Source organism: Poecile atricapillus, chromosome 11 (genome assembly GCF_030490865.1).
Source record: "Poecile atricapillus isolate bPoeAtr1 chromosome 11, bPoeAtr1.hap1, whole genome shotgun sequence".
NCBI lineage: Eukaryota > Metazoa > Chordata > Aves > Passeriformes > Paridae > Poecile > Poecile atricapillus.
The window spans coordinates 16,686,980-16,702,841 of record NC_081259.1 but is presented as its reverse complement, the minus strand read 5'-3'; positions in this window follow the sequence as shown (position 1 = coordinate 16,702,841).

The following is a 15,862-nucleotide window of genomic DNA, read 5'->3' as shown; positions in this document are numbered from 1 at the left end:
TTCCACTTCCGAGGTAATTCACTGTATGCCTTTTTCCCGCATATCCAGTAAATTCCATCGGGAGCTTCCCAGTTTTTATTAGTTTTTGCCGGATCCTCCCAATAATCCCTCAGGCCTATGAAAACATGGAAGGGATTGGCCCCCGGTTTCTTGTTCCAACACAATCCAATAGTCTCTACCCATTCACAATTGTTTTCCCGATAGGAGATCCAATATCCTTCGGGCGATTCCGGGTGCCAGATTTTTGTTTTCTTTTCTGAGTTTACCGTGAGTGTATTTACACACGGAGTGTATCCTACCAAATCGGTAAACTCTTTTCCCTCCCGGCTAATGCAAAACGTTCCAATTATTCGGTCATCTATGACCCATCCCTCTGGCCTCCGGGTAGTTTTTGAGAATTTTAATTCTGTCCCTTTTAATATTTGTTCCGGGGTCAATCCCTCTCCTTTCCATGGCCACCTCTCTGCTGATTTTAAACCACCGCATATCCAGCAGTTGGATATACCTAATTCAGTGGCTATTTCCTGCATTAAGTCAACAAACAAGTTTTGGTTAGGGCTGGGTAATTTCCAATTATCGTATTGTTTCTCTAATAATTCATATTGTTCGCTGAGAGAGTTTAACCTCTCTTGCTCCAGCCTTTTCTTTTTATTTTCCATTTCTTTCCGTTTTAGATCTATAGCTATTTGCTTTATTTTACTTTCTGGATCCAATCCCTTTTCATCCTTTGAAAAGCAAAACACTGGGTCGAATTGAAGACACGAGTTCTCATCGTCTGACTTCAATAATTCCAAAATTATAGGTTCATTATTGAATGTCAGCCTTGTCTCGTGTTTTACATTTTTCCCTTCCCAGTACAGCTTTCCCCCCATCATGCACGGTTTTAAGCTTGCTTCATTGTAGCAGGTAGGGTTAACTCGGTGGTATGCCAAAAACGTCGAATGCTTCTTTCCCCCAATCCAGACAGTCTTATTACACTGTCCACAGACCTCGATTGGGGGAATTCCCTTTATTTCTCTTTTGTTTCGGAAGTGGGTCTCAGCAGCCCCTATTCCTTCCAGGTTCCGAATAGGTTTTTCCTTGATACTTGCTCCCGAGTTTGAGCACCAGATTTTCCTTTCTGATTTACATAATTCAAGCTGAGTGCCGTTTAACCAACAAATACCTGCCTGTAGTTCCGAAGGGCACTTGGTCATGAGCTCGCTTTCTGGGGCAGTCTGACACTGCTCACACTTCCCCTGGGGAGCCTCCCCTAGGGGGGGCCTCGGCCTCTATTTTCTTGATCGAGTACATGACTAGGCTCAGGGACATCAGGATTCCCCACAATTGCATCCCTCTGCCATTCCCTCCGCCCGTACAAAAGTATACGGCGGGGATAACCATCTTCCCGGCAGCAAGGACTGTCTTCAGGGGCCCTTGATGTCCTGATGGCAAACCTCCGCTTGAAGGTTGCCCACCGAGAGGCTTTAACTGGTTCAAATCTACAAGGTACTTTTATGGTCCTTCGGCACTCAATTTCCAAGGGGTCTGCTTTGCAATCAAGCTGACCCCTTAATCCTTTTTGGTAAAACAGGAACCACTCCGGAGAGTCAAGTTCCAAAAGGCCCGCTCGAGTCGCAAGTATCAGGAATCGATTGGTCTGGTCTAGCTCTTTTTCGTAGCACCTAGTGCACAATCCCCTTGGTTTATAACCCCTTATGCAATGAGTTACCCAAATCTGCTTACAATAAGCGCACTTAAAATGTATAAACGGGAAACAATAACAATCGCGGATATTACAACTTATCTTCTCGCTATTGTTCATTTGTTGTGCCTTCGGAGCTTGATTTTCAAATCTCCTGGCGGGGTGGTGATCTTCCACTCGGGGGCTTGGCAATCCGGAACCTTCTTGGCCCGAGAAAAGTGTGTCCACCCTTTCTCGGCCGTTCGTACAGCAGTGTCCGTGGTCAGGAGAACGAGGAAGGGACCTTCCCAATGCGGACTGAGGGGAAGTTCCCTCCACACTTTAATCAATACTTTGTCGCCCGGCTGGATTTTGTGAACTGGAAATCCCAATGTTGTGCTCTGAGGAATCAATCCCTTTTTCCGGAGTTCCTGTAGATTTTTATTTATAGAAATGAGATAAGGTTGTAATTGCACATCCTCTATTTGAGGGTGTGCCACCGGCATCCCATGCCTATATGGCATTCCATATAGCATTTCAAAAGGGGATAAACCGGTTTCAGAATGAGGCATGGTCCGGATGTTTAACAAAGCTAAAGGAAGACATCGGATCCAAGTCATTTTTGTTTCGATTATTAATTTGGATAATTGTGACTTTAAGGTTTGATTCATCCTCTCCACTTGTCCCGAGCTTTGAGGGTGCCAGGGGGTGTGATATTGCCATCTGATTCCCAATGCATCTGACAGTTGTTTGATGATTTTGGAAGTGAAGTGAGTCCCTTGATCAGAATCGATATGGTCTACTATCCCATATCTAGGAATTATTTCCTCTAGTAGAATTTTAGATACGGTTTGGGCCGTAGCCTTTGCTCTGGGAAATGCCTCGACCCAATGTGTCAGTTTATCCACTATTACTAATAAATATCTATTTCTCCCAATCTTCGGTAGTTCCGTGAAATCTACCTGGATTCTCTCGAATGGCCTATACGAAAGTGGCCGGCCACCCCAATTTGTTTGTTTTGAATTGGCACGATTTACTTTCTGGCATATCACGCACCCCTGTACCTCTTGCTTGGCAAGTTCAAAAATTCCTTTACATCCGAAAAATTTTAAAAATTGTTCAGCCAGTGCCCGGGTTCCCCAGTGGGTTTGTTCATGCAATCTCCTGAGTATTCCTCTCGCTATACTTTTTGGAACCAGCTCCCTCCCGTCTGGCAACCACCATTTATTTTCTTTAAAATATCCACCTACCTTCTGGAAATCTTCTTGCTCCTTCTCTGAAGGAAGCACGGACACTTCTGGGGTTTCTTTGGGACTGATCTCGGGAATACTTACCGCCAGTAACGCAGCTCGTTTCGCCTCTTTGTCCGCTAGATTGTTTCCCCTGGTGTGAAACCGCCACCCAGTTTGGTGTCCTTTTACATGGACTACTGATATCTCCTGGGGCTCCCTGATAGCTTCTAAGATTTGTTTAATTATTTCTCCATGTATTAATCTTTTTCCCTTGGTGTTTATTAAACCTCTTTCTTCCCATATTTTTCCAAAAGTATGCACTACCCCAAATGCATACTTCGAATCGGTGAAAATAGTTCCCCTTTTTCCCTTCAGGCCTTTGAGGGCTCTTAAGAGTGCAAACAGTTCACAGGCTTGAGCCGACCAACATGCTTGCAAAGGACCTGATTCTATGATTTGTTCGGTCTTACCATTTATGATGGCATAACCTGACTTTCTTTTTCCTTCTACCACTTTTGATGAACCATCAATAAACCATTTTTCTCCCCCCTCTAACTCTTGATCTTCCAGATCTGGTCTTACCTTAGTTTGCAATTCCACTGCTTCAATGCAATTATGCAACAGCTCACCTGTTGGTTCCCCAAACAAAAATTGCGCCGGGTTTTGGACAGTAGTTGTCCTCAACTCGAGGCCCGGCGAACTAATTAGCATGGCTTCATATTTCAGAAGCCTCGAATCAGTTAGCCATTTCTCGGCTTTTTGTTGTAAGATAGTTCTTACATCGTGTGGGGTGTAGACTGTCAAAGAGGCTCCAAAAGTTATCTTTTTTGCTTCCCCGACTAACAGAGCTACTGCAACAATTGCTTGCAAGCAAGTGGGCCACCCTCGACTGACTGGATCTAGGATTTTTGATAAAAATCCTATGGGCTTCTTCTTTTCTGCCCACTCCTGGGTCAGAACTCCTTGGGCTGTTTGTCCACTTACATCAACAAATAGCTGGAATTCTTTATTTGTGTCTGGCAAGGTTAGAACAGGAGCAGTTATAAGTGCAGTTTTCAATTCCTGAAACTTGCTTTCATCCTGTGTGGTCCATTTTACTCTATCTGTGTTTAATCTCTCATACAAAAATTTTACTTTTTCACTGTATCCTTCAATCCACTGTCTGCAATATCCCAGGAGCCCTAAAAATTGCCTGATTTGTCTTTTCGTTTTTGGGGCTGGGAGCACCAAAATCCCGGCCACTCTGTCAGGATCTAGCATCTTTTTCCCCTGAGAAATCCAATGTCCCAGATATTTTACCTCGGGCTCCGTGAACTGCAGTTTGGATTTTGATACTTTCAACCCCTTTTTCCCCAGAAAATTCAATAATGAAATTGTACTTTTTCTGACCTTTTCCTCCATGGTTCCAGCAATTAATAAATCATCTACATATTGTAAGAGCTTTGTCCCTTCTTCTGGAATGAATTCAGTAAGTAATTGTTCCAATGCCTGTCCAAATAAATTGGGTGATTCCACAAACCCCTGTGGGAGAACCGTCCACCTTAACTGTTGATTTCTGTTTGTGTCCGGATCCTCCCATTGAAAGGCAAAGAAGTTCCTACTCCCTTCATCCAAAGGACAAGTCCAAAATGCGTCTTTTAAATCAATTACACTGTACCATACATCCTCGGGTGAGAGTCTGTTAAGTAAAGTATAAGGATTTGCCACTACCGGAAACCTGGTTCGGGTTCTAGCATTTACTGCCCTGAGATCCTGCACCAGTCGGAAGCTCCCATCCGCTTTTTTCACTGCCAGGATGGGGGTGTTATGTTGAGACATGCAGGGTTCGAGGGTACCTCCTCTAAGGAGGTCATCAATTACTAGTTTCAGACCCCTTTTCCCTTCTATCGGGATGGGGTATTGTTTTACCCTTATCGGGTCCTCTGGGTTTTCTATTTCAATTTTGATGGGGGTAATATCTAATTTCCCCACCTCCCCTTTTGAATGCCACACTTTGGGATCGATTTCCTTTTCATCTTTTGGAGTCAAATGGAATATCTTTATTACTAATTCAGAATTCTTTACGACAATGTTTATACCCAATGAGACAATCATATCTCTACCTAACAAATTGTAATCGGCTTCTTCTACTAATAACAAATTTCCTAGGCATATTTTATTTTCAGACTCTATTTCCACATTTTTAATTACAGAAACTTTGAAGGGATCTCCCTTCGCACCGATTACCACTACCTTTTCCTTACTTACCACGCATCCCCGTGGTAATTTTTGCAGGGTGCTTCTCTCAGCTCCCGTGTCAACCAAAAATTCTATTTCCTCGCGATGGGGACCTACTTTTAATTTTATCAAGGGCTCTTTTGCTGTTATCATCCCCATCTGAAAGAGCCCAAGACCTCCCTAATCTTCTTGAAATACCTTTTCATCTTTTATTTTCTGGTGGCAATTCCTTTGTATGTGTCCTACTTTCTTACAGTAAAAACATTCTGGGGGATCTCTCCGCGGGGCGGAGCCATTCTTCTGTGGCTCCTGCGGCTTTTTCGGCGCTGTTTTAAACTTGCCGTGTGCCTGTTCTTGTTTCTGAGCTTCTTTTACTGCGGCCACCAGTATTTTGGCCTGAAGTTTCTGTTTCTCGTCTTCTCTCCTCATGTAAATCTTTTGAGCTTCCCTCAGAAGCTCTTGGAGACCTTTCTCCTGCCACCCTTCAATCTTTTCCAATTTCTTTCTAATATCCTCCCATGATTTCGCCACGAACTGTGTTTTAAGTAACACTTCTCCTACCGGAGAACTAGGGTCCGTCCCAGAATAGATCTGCAGACTTCGCCGTAATCTTTCCAACCACTCGGTGGGGGATTCCTCTTTCCCTTGACATTCCCCAAACACCTTACTAATATTTTGGCCCCGGGGAACCGCTTCCCTTATTCCTTGCACAATTATATTCCTTAAATCATTCATGCTCCTTCTACCATCCTCTGTTTGGGCGTTCCAACTCGGGCTTACGCTCGGCCACTTTTGAGTGCCTGGCGTTCCCTGAGGGTTTCGCCGCTCCCACTCCCTGATACCAGCTTGTTTAATCATTTCTCTTTCCTCTTGACTAAACAGAGATCTCAAGATAGCCATGAGATCTTCATAGGTATAAATGCTACTGCCTAAAAATTCATCCAACCTTTCTGCCACTCCAAACGGATCATCCAACAATCTTCCCATCTCTTTCTTAAATGCCCGCACATCCCCTGAATTTAGGGGTACATTCACAAATCCAATCACTCCTGGAGCAGTAGGCACTTCCCTGAGAGGGAACATTCTGTGCCTACTCTCATTCTCTTCCCATTCCTCACTCATCTGTCTAGACTTAAACCGAGTCCTGCTTGAGGGGGGGGAATAGGGGTTTTTGAGAGTTTGTTCCTTTATTGCTGATGAAAAATCAGTTGCCGCTAGGTTATTATGAAGGATCCCCCTTTCCAAAGTTGGGGGATCTGGCTGGGGCAACGGGACGGGCAATGGGGGATACGGAGATCCCCTATTTTGCGCTACCATGGTTTCTTGGGAAACCGCGGCGGTCGCGGTTCCCACAGGAGGAGCCAGGGGAGGGGCCACCGGAACCACTGCTGGCGCCGGTTCCCCTGTTCGCGATGTGTGTGCTTCACTTGGTTGTGCCAGCTGGCTCGTGGGAGCTGATGGCACCACTTGGTCCACCACGGGAGACCCTGCAGGCCCGTGGTATGGAGGAGGTAAATGATCCAGGGGCTCCCAGGTTTCTGTTTTTGTTTCATCTTTTAGTTTGATCGGAAATAGTCCTACTCTGGCCTTTAGCCAGAGTCGGGCATATTCCGGTTCCTCGGAGTCCGAGGGGACCTTGCTCTCTACATACGAGAGTAACTCATTGCACGTCCACTTTTCAAATGTTCCTAATATTGGCCAAGTGAGATGGGGCCTCAGTTTCTGTCCACCCCAAACCTCGGCACAATAGTAGATCATTTTTGCCTTGGACTTCCTTTTCCTTTCAGGGCAATTTTCCCACTCTTTTAACAACCAACCCAAAGGACTTTCTGGTGGGATGTCTAACAATTCCTTCGTTTCTATGGAAGGGTTTCTCGTGTCTACTGGTTTTTGCACTTTACTCTTTTTCTGTCCCATGGTGAAGGAAAAAAACAAAAGTCTTACCTAGTATTCTGCGTTGTGTTTGTAGTTTGAGAGTCAAAAAGTCTGCTAATACTCACCTTCTCGGATTGCTGTTCCGGGGTTTTTCTTAGCGCTTTGATCTCTCCTCCGGACCTCTCCTGGGTCCTGATTGCTAGAAGAGTTTACTCTTTCCCGAGCTCTACTGGACGTCCTCTTCCTCTTCCAGCCCTTCGTGACCAGTCCCCCAGAGCACCCCTTTGGCCCCAGGCTTTACAAACGTGTAGAGAGAGTCCTCTCACCCCGACTCGCTTCCTCCGTGGCCGGCCAATTCCCTCGCGGGAGGATGGAACCGCGGCTTTGGAGTCCGCTCTCGCTCCGTGATCAGATCACGTCTCACACACGCTTGCCCAATCACTCCGCTCAACCTTGCAGTACTTACAGCAATTTTCCTGCGAGGATGTCTTCGTGCACAACTGACTTTTTATGAGCTACCAAGCCGCGGCTTCTTTTCCCGAGCTCTTCCTGGATCCGTATTTCTCTTTTATTGTGGTTTTTACCTCAGCCTAAATTTGGTTCGGGTGTCGGAGTGAACTGCGGAGGTTCTCGGCTTCCCAGGCCGCTGAAATCAGCGGGGGTACCCCCCTGGATAGCGAGGTTCTCCCACAGTTTTTCCGATCCGAGTCACGGCACCAATCTGTTATAAATGCAAAGGCAATTTTGGGATAAAATCAAAGAGAAATTTATTAATAAACAATAATAAACAGAAACAGCGATAAAAACCCACAATAAAAAGAACAGCGCAGCGCTGGGTGGACAGGGGTCTACACCGGAGGTATAGGTTTCCCAAATCCACGTCTGAGCAGCCTCAGGATTGGGGTTTTATAGGATTTTTAAGTCCTCAGGCCAAAATTCCAGGCAAGTTCCATTCACCAAGTGTCCTTGATTGTCCAGTGAATGGATTTCCTGCCCTAGAATGATGATATTATTTTTGTGTCCGGCCAGAGTCTCCTCTCATGCAAAGGAGACTCTGTGTGTTGCAAAGTTAAGTTTTTCATGACAGGGTGGTGGAATCCGGGTTGGTGCCGATGAATATCTTGGCCGGGTTTCCTCCTTTGTTTTCCCTGATTGCTTCTTCGACACAGAGATGTTTGAGTCTGGCGAAGCTTTTCTTTTGGAACTTGTCTTTTTCGATTGATCAGTTTCTCTACCCACTGGAATCCGCAGGGCGTTGCTTGGATCCGGAGGTAGATAATTTCCCGAGCCAGTGTCATTGTTTTCCTGATGGTCCGTGTCCTGTGTGTTTGTTTGGGTTGATGGGCCGGTTTTGGTTAGTTATCTTGGGCGTTGCTGGTAATCAGCAACCCCTCGGCAGAAAGCCTCATCCCACTTGGGGGGAGAGGCTTTTCCATGCTTTATATTTTGTTTTGTTTCTACAAAACATATCTTTCTTATATACTCCGAATTTTTAATACAACCATAATTTATTACAGTAGACATTTAATCTATCTCTGTAGTACAGCGTGGAATTGTGCTCACTAGTATATTTACAATTTCACACTTTACCTGAAGAAAAGCTGCGATGCAGTTCAGCATTGCTTGCTTAAGAGGTTGAACTGTAGTTGTGGTTTGGGATCAGGTGGTGGAGGACAAGCAGCAGCTTTTCTAGGCATAGAACCAGCTGACACAAATGGGAGAAATCAGAAACACTTCCTAGGAGTAACACTTTCCTGCTTCCCACTGCACATCCCTGCAGCTGGGCAGTGCAAGCAGCATCAGTGGCTGTGAGTGAGCAATGCAGGAGCAGCACTTGCCTCTGCCACCCCTGCTAGGATGTGGCTTGGTGCCCTGCTCCAGCTCAAAGCCTGCCTTGAACACCCTGCAGGTTCCAGACCACCTTCATGCCAGAGGTGCTAACAGATCAAAGCAGCTTTGAGAGGAGACAAGTTTGGAGCAACACTTACAAAGCTAATTTTGTTTGGTAGGATGAGGTCAACTGTGAGTTGCTGCTGAAAGAAGAATTCTCCAGAAAATCCACTGTAGGATGATGTTTTCCTACTTTCTTCATTCCTTCTTCCCTTCAGTCTCTCTGCTCCTCTCTTGCAAAGCCAAGTTAAGATGTCCCAAGCAGCTGTAGGCTGGAAACACCAGCTAAGTTTGACACAGCTTTTCTCTTATGTTCAGTCCACAGGCAAGGAACAAATGGAAAATGAAAAAGTGAAGCTTCACCCAAAATCACTTCCTGAAACAATCACCTTCCCATCAACTCACCTCTCTTTGGTGGGCAAAAAGAGAGTGAGCAGACAAATGTGAGCAGGAAATGCCTTCCAGTGAAACTCTCCTGCTGATCAAGTGCTAAGAGCAGAAGTGGGTCATTCACACAGGCATACAGGAACTGTCAGCACCAGCAGGCTGAGTGAAGAGCAAGGGGAAAGCTCCAAGCTCACAGTCAAATCATCACCAGAGCAAGTAAGTGCAGGGAGAGTCTGGGATTGCAAGGCACAATGGATTTGAGTTTCCACAGTGACAGCACTTATCATCATATTAATAAATTTCATGTTGTCTGTTGTGGCATTTGTCCAGTAGGTGGGAGGTTTCCTGAACTCCCAGGATTTATTCCCTGGTGAAAAGGTGCAATTCAATTGAAGAACAAAGTCATGGAACTGTCCTTTCTGGTTTGGTACAGAAATCCAGATACTGTTCTGTCCCACAAATGAAAGGAATTCAAAATTCACATACAGAGAATATAGAACACTTGCAGAGAAAGACACAGGACTGTTTTGCATGAAGTTTCAGCCACACCTGCACTCCAGGGTGGAGTTTGCCTGACACAATCTGGAGGCAAGTAGGATCTTGATAGTGACTTTCCTCCATTTAACACAGACCTGTGTGTTAAGAAAGGTACTAAGCTTCTAGCTAACTCATGTGGACTCTCTCCCTTAGCTCTTTCTCTCCTTGGCTCCTGGAAGCAGTTGGTTTTAAGTGATATTTATAGAGCAGGGTGTGCTGCTAACTCATCCAAACAGTAAGCCTCCTGCTTGTAGCATGCATAATTTTCCAGATCTTATTAAATGTTATTCTGGGCACTGGTCTATACCCTTATGAAATTCCTTACTGAGCAGATTATAAGGACAGGCAGTGACCCAATAACCTTCATTTTCCTGGCATGATGCAATAGCTGTTTCATGCTCAGGAAGTCGAGCGGGCTGAGCAGAATGTGAAATGAGCTGCTGAAATTCCCAAGTCAGCATTGTGTTTCCATGCCACTGAGGGTAGAATTTCCAAGTGTAGAATGGCCCTTCAAGTTCTGTATTTTATGAGGTCAAGCTAAATGCTTTCCTTTTATATATGAAGAGGGTGATCTTTGCCAGAGTCTGCACTGCATTTGCTCTTATTTTGATTTCTGCTTTGGTTGAGAGCTCTGTGTAGCAGGAAATGCAGTTTTCAACAGCAGTTCAGGCTCTGCTGGAAAGCAGCCCCTGCAAGAAGCAGTGAACTGCAGAAGCATCAAAGCAATTTAGCAGCAGCAGACTCTGTCACTCAAATTTCTCCTTTCTACTCAGTCTCTGCTTTAAGACTATATTTGATTTGGGGCAGTGAAAACCATGAATGAAGGAATAAAAGAATAAAGCTCTGAAGAGTTGGCCAGGCTGTGAGAGAAGTGTAAGGATTTCAACAAACCTGAGTGGTGAAGGGCAGGTTATAAACACCCAGAATTCTTGACAAGAAAAAGCTTGAAGAGCAGTCTAGAGTGAGAGGAATGACAGGTTTGTCTTTACAAACAAGCTGTGGGGCTGCTGATAGATGAAACTAGCACTGGGAGATAACAGAAAAAATGGGATGGACTCCACTGGTGAATGGAGAAAAGATACTTGCCTTTACAAACAAACTGTAGGTTTGCTGATAAATGAAATTTGGTATTGAAAGATGAAAGAGACAATGGGGAAACACCATCAATTCCATAAGAATTAAAAATTAAGAGGGAGGGTTATACATTAGAGGGGAATCTCAGGTATCAGGCATTCTGGGAAGTCTGTACCTCTCAGGTACCTCAGCCTATGGGGAAACAGAGAAGTGACATGTGGCTGGGGAATTAGGATAAAAAGGAGGCTGCACCCTCCAAAAATCAAGAGACCCCAAGGGAATGCCCCATGGCCTCTCCCTTTATTTGAATAAAGTAAAAGGACTCCTCTGTCTCCTTTTTGGACATGAACCTCTGGTGTTTGTGGATTAATTTTCATGACAACAGGAATCACCAGCAAAGTATTAAAAAGTGTGTTAAAATTGGTAGATTGGGTGAAAGAACCAGAAAATGTTCTCTACACTTGCAATGCTACACTTGTAGTACTTGCAATAGCAGAGAAATGGACTGGATGTATTAACACACTTGTACTTGCATTGGTTTAACTGCAGGGACTGCAGTAATCTGGGAAATTGTTTAGATTTGATCATTCAGGATGATTATCCAGAACCCTAACACTGGCTTCCCATCACAATGTAAATGCTCTGTAAAGGACACAAAGGCCCTGAGGCCAAACTCTTACTGTGACTGTTAAAGCCTGTTTCTCATTCTTGATGTCAAAAGCAGGTTGATTTCTCTTAAGGACTAGTCCAGAATTTTCTTCCTACCTAATCTAATTCAGGACAATACATATCAATTCCTCTTATGCCAACACTACTGTGAATTTAAATAGCACCCTGTTTCCCAAATCTGCACTCATCTTCTTGCTGTTTTTATGCAGAGGAGCCATATCTGGCTCATTCTCTTATGCTTAAACAAAACACTTCTCCCTTTGACTCTCAGAACAGACTCTCATTTCTTTTGATTTCAGAATTTCTGCCCTTTGAGATGCTGTGCTTAGCAGCTCAGGATTTCTGACCATGGAAGTTTCTGTAGGGGAAAAAAAAGTTGTCAGAACATTGAAAACTACCTAGAATGAGTCCTGCAGGAAGCAGCTCTTTACAGAGCTCCTCAGGGCTTTGGGGAAGCAGTGAGGCTGAAGAGCTGCCAAGTTGTTTTTGAGCTAAGAGACGAGTTTTTCTTTGAAAATCTCAGCGAAGCAATGGGAACACACTGCTGATGGAAGGGGCTGGACAACTGAAATTAAACTGGACAATTACTGCTAACACAATAGAATTTTCCAGGGACCATATAATGTGTAGAAACAAAGCTGCAGCAGGATGCAAAATTTCTCCTTAGGGCTGCAACATAAAGAATAGTCTGTTCTTAGTCCAGAGGAAAACTAAATTAGATTAATACTATCCCAAGCAGCGAACAAAAAAATGCCAGGCATTTTCTGGATGTCTGTGTTATTACAGGGAACAGCCAGGGATGAGTTATTTGTCTTTGAGCTATACAGCTGTTAAAGTTCTAAGAAATTAAGTCATGGCTTTTAACATGCCCCAGTTATTGCATGTATTTCTGTTTGAACTCTGAGATGGCTTGGTCTCTCAGAAATGCACACATGTCTCAAAAGCCACTATTTACTTTTCTGCAAGATCAAAAGAGATTAAAACAACTTTTGAGTTCACCTGATTTTAAACATAATTCTGTAATTCATCATAAGTAGTGTCACTGCAAGTTTGACCTACCCTTTCAACACTGCTATTTTTACTGGTAGGGAGCAGCTAGAGATGGTATAATCCTTGTCTGGAAGCAAATATCTGAAACAAGCCTCAAATGGTTTGCTTGCTGTCTCAATTTATGAATTTTTGCAGTTTTGCTAAATGAGTCTATGAACTTGAAGGCAACACAGCATTTACCTGCTAGGAAAATCCAAGTAAAGTTCCCCCAATCTTCATCTTGTTCCCCTTTTGCAATAAAATAAAGATGCAGCAATGTCTTTCATTGTCTATTAAAGGATGGAAAGCTGTTCCCTCATGTTTTCACCCTCTGCCTTTGGTCACAGGGATTATTTTTTTTTCCTCCAGCACAGGATTTAGACTTGCCTGTGCTGCAGGGTTTGGCCAGCTCCATTTCTAGGACACATTCACACATATCCAAAGGTGTGCTGGCTTCTCAGTTGCACTGCAATAATGTGACCCACCAGAGAGAGACTTCTGCAAATCACAAATCCACTCCCTAACCTGTGCCTGCCTTACAGTCCCAAAAGGAAAATACAGACAACTTTCTGTTCTGTATCCAGCAGCTCTCCCTCCACTCAGAGCAACCAGGATACCAGGAACCACACAGCATCTTTGGCAGGGAGGAGGAAGGGTATGAAACAACAAAATAAAGAGGAGTACTTGCTGTCTTTATCAGCTGACATTGTGAATCCACTCATTATGAATCTACACAGGGATCAAGCAGTCTGAACTCTGTTGAAAGCAAATACTTTTGAAAAATGACTAACTGGAAGGTTCTCTTTTAATTGGTGTTATCCTTAAGTTAGGGAAGAAGATCTGAATAGGCTCTGATCTCTTCTGAAATAGGTACCTGCTTTATTGATCTCTTCTGAAATGGCAGCCTGTTTTATTTTACAAAACATTTAGTCTACAAAATACTCAGCATATTCAGTTTTTCCAGTTCCAGGAGAGAAGCAGAACATCATTTGAAGATAAATTTTTGCATCAAGCCTATTTTCAAATAAAAATACCTTGGACAAACCAAAATATGAGGGATCTGGTCATGTAGTAAGGAGCCACTCCTGTGATTTGGAAGAGATCTGAGATGACTCCTGAACAGTCAAGAAACTAACCAGAATATTTTCTCTGTGGCTTGAATTGCTGAGCTACAGCTCCTGCAAGCATCACAGGCATATCACAGCAGTGGTTTAGTTTGAGAATTACCCTAAATAGCCTTATTATCACCACTAAATGAATGAGTATGGCAACTGGAATGCAAGCCAGACACAATGGAATGACTGATGAAGCTCTTTTTCTGAGGTCATCTTTTTGAACTCTTTATTTTTTTCCCCACAGTTTTCACATGTGAAATCTCAGTAACACAAAGTCCCAGATCAGAAAAGATCAGCAATATAGATGAGATCAGCAACATGTCATTAAAGTTATTACTCATTTTCATTTTTCTAAGGCAAAGAGAAACATTCTGAAAGTTACACTCACACACAAACATTTAGCTAAAATCACAACTGACTTCATAAAGCAAAAGTCCAGTCTTAAAAAAAATTATTTCTTAAAACAGTCATCAGACTGGATCTCAAGAAACTGTGCTAGCCTTTTAGAAATATAGTGTCATTTTAACTCATTTACCATTAAAAAATGCAAACAAAAATGAATATTTAGAAGAGAGAAAATACTCATGCTTATATAGCTGGAGGCAAAGAGTAATTGCAGACAGACCAGAATCACTGCAGCTGACCAAAGGCAACTCTGAGTAAACTTCAGAACAGGTTCTGTGGCTAAAAGTATCACACTAAAGGCTTCAGTGCCTCAGGATTCTCACTGTATTTTCCAGGAAGCTTTGGGAAAGCAGGAGGCTGATTTAAACAAGCTGCAGAGGTTTTGTCCATATTATTAAAGCTGTCACTTCTCTTGTAGAATTAGTCAGAGAAAAAGAGTGCAGTAAGTCCTAAATGGAAGGGAACTGAGGCTGGTACCTTAAAAGAAGTGGTTATAAGATAAGGCAAAGGCAAGGCACTGAGCAAAAATTCTTGCAGATTAAATTAAACTCTGGAAGACAGGATGTTTGTCTAAAGCCTTGGCAGTGAAAGATGGTTGTTCTTGGCTCTAATCACAATCACTGTTTAAGTCCCTCTGCTATACAGTTACCAATAAAGAATGCATTTGATTTCTCTGGAACTGACAGAGTGCAGAAACATTAATGCAAAAAATAATGTAGATATTAACTAGATGGGAATATAAGTATTAACCCTTTCCTGAACATGGCTATACTGGTCTACCTAGTTCTATGTAGATCACATGAACTGGACTGGCTATTGCAGTAAGGGCAACCCCGTTTATGGATTTAAACAAACCATCTCTCTTCCTGCAACATAATTTTGCTATCTGTAAAACAGGAGTGACTCAGTGCTCTATAAAGGACAAATAAGAAATGGTTTCTAAGAGTAGATTATTTTTATTAATGCTTGAAATCTACTATGTGATCTTGGAATGGGTATGATCTTGGAATGGGTATGATGAGAAGGTGGTTCTGGTAGCATTGCATGAAGCCCATGGACCAAGCATTGTCCCTCTAAGGTCTGAAACACTCATTTGGAAATCTCTTAAGCATGGGCTTAATCCCAAATTAAGGCAACTATACTGTAGACAGAATAGGAAGGATTTTTTTTAAAACAATGTAAATATGTGCTACAGCATTTGGTGAACTGGGAATAAATACTTTTACTGGTATGGAACCAAGGCTGATAAACTGCTATCTGGCAGTACATCCTTTATACACTCATGTAATGTACTTATGGGCAAACTGGAAAATGTACAATACACTGCAAATATTCATAGCACACCCACTGCCCCAGGATCTGATCATTCTTTCCAAGACTTAATCAGGCCAAAAGTTATTAGATTAGACTAATTATTAGTCTAATAACTAGACTAGTTATTAGACTTATTAAATTAAATATTTTAATCAATAACTTAGACTATTTTCCTCAACTCTTTTCCACAACTTGAACATGCCTCTGACTGTAAAATTAACATTGGATTCAGTATCATGAGCGAATTTTCATCATCAAAAGTTCTGGCCTTTTGAACTTAATGCTCCATGTAATTTTTTAATAAAGAGATGTTTAACTTTACAGAAAAACCTGTTACATATAACCATGCCAAAAGAAACTTCCTTCACCTGCATAAACCCTCACAGTGGACATTTTAGAATGGTACAAAGTCAGCAGCCCTTATTATCCATTTTAAAAATAAATAAATATACTTG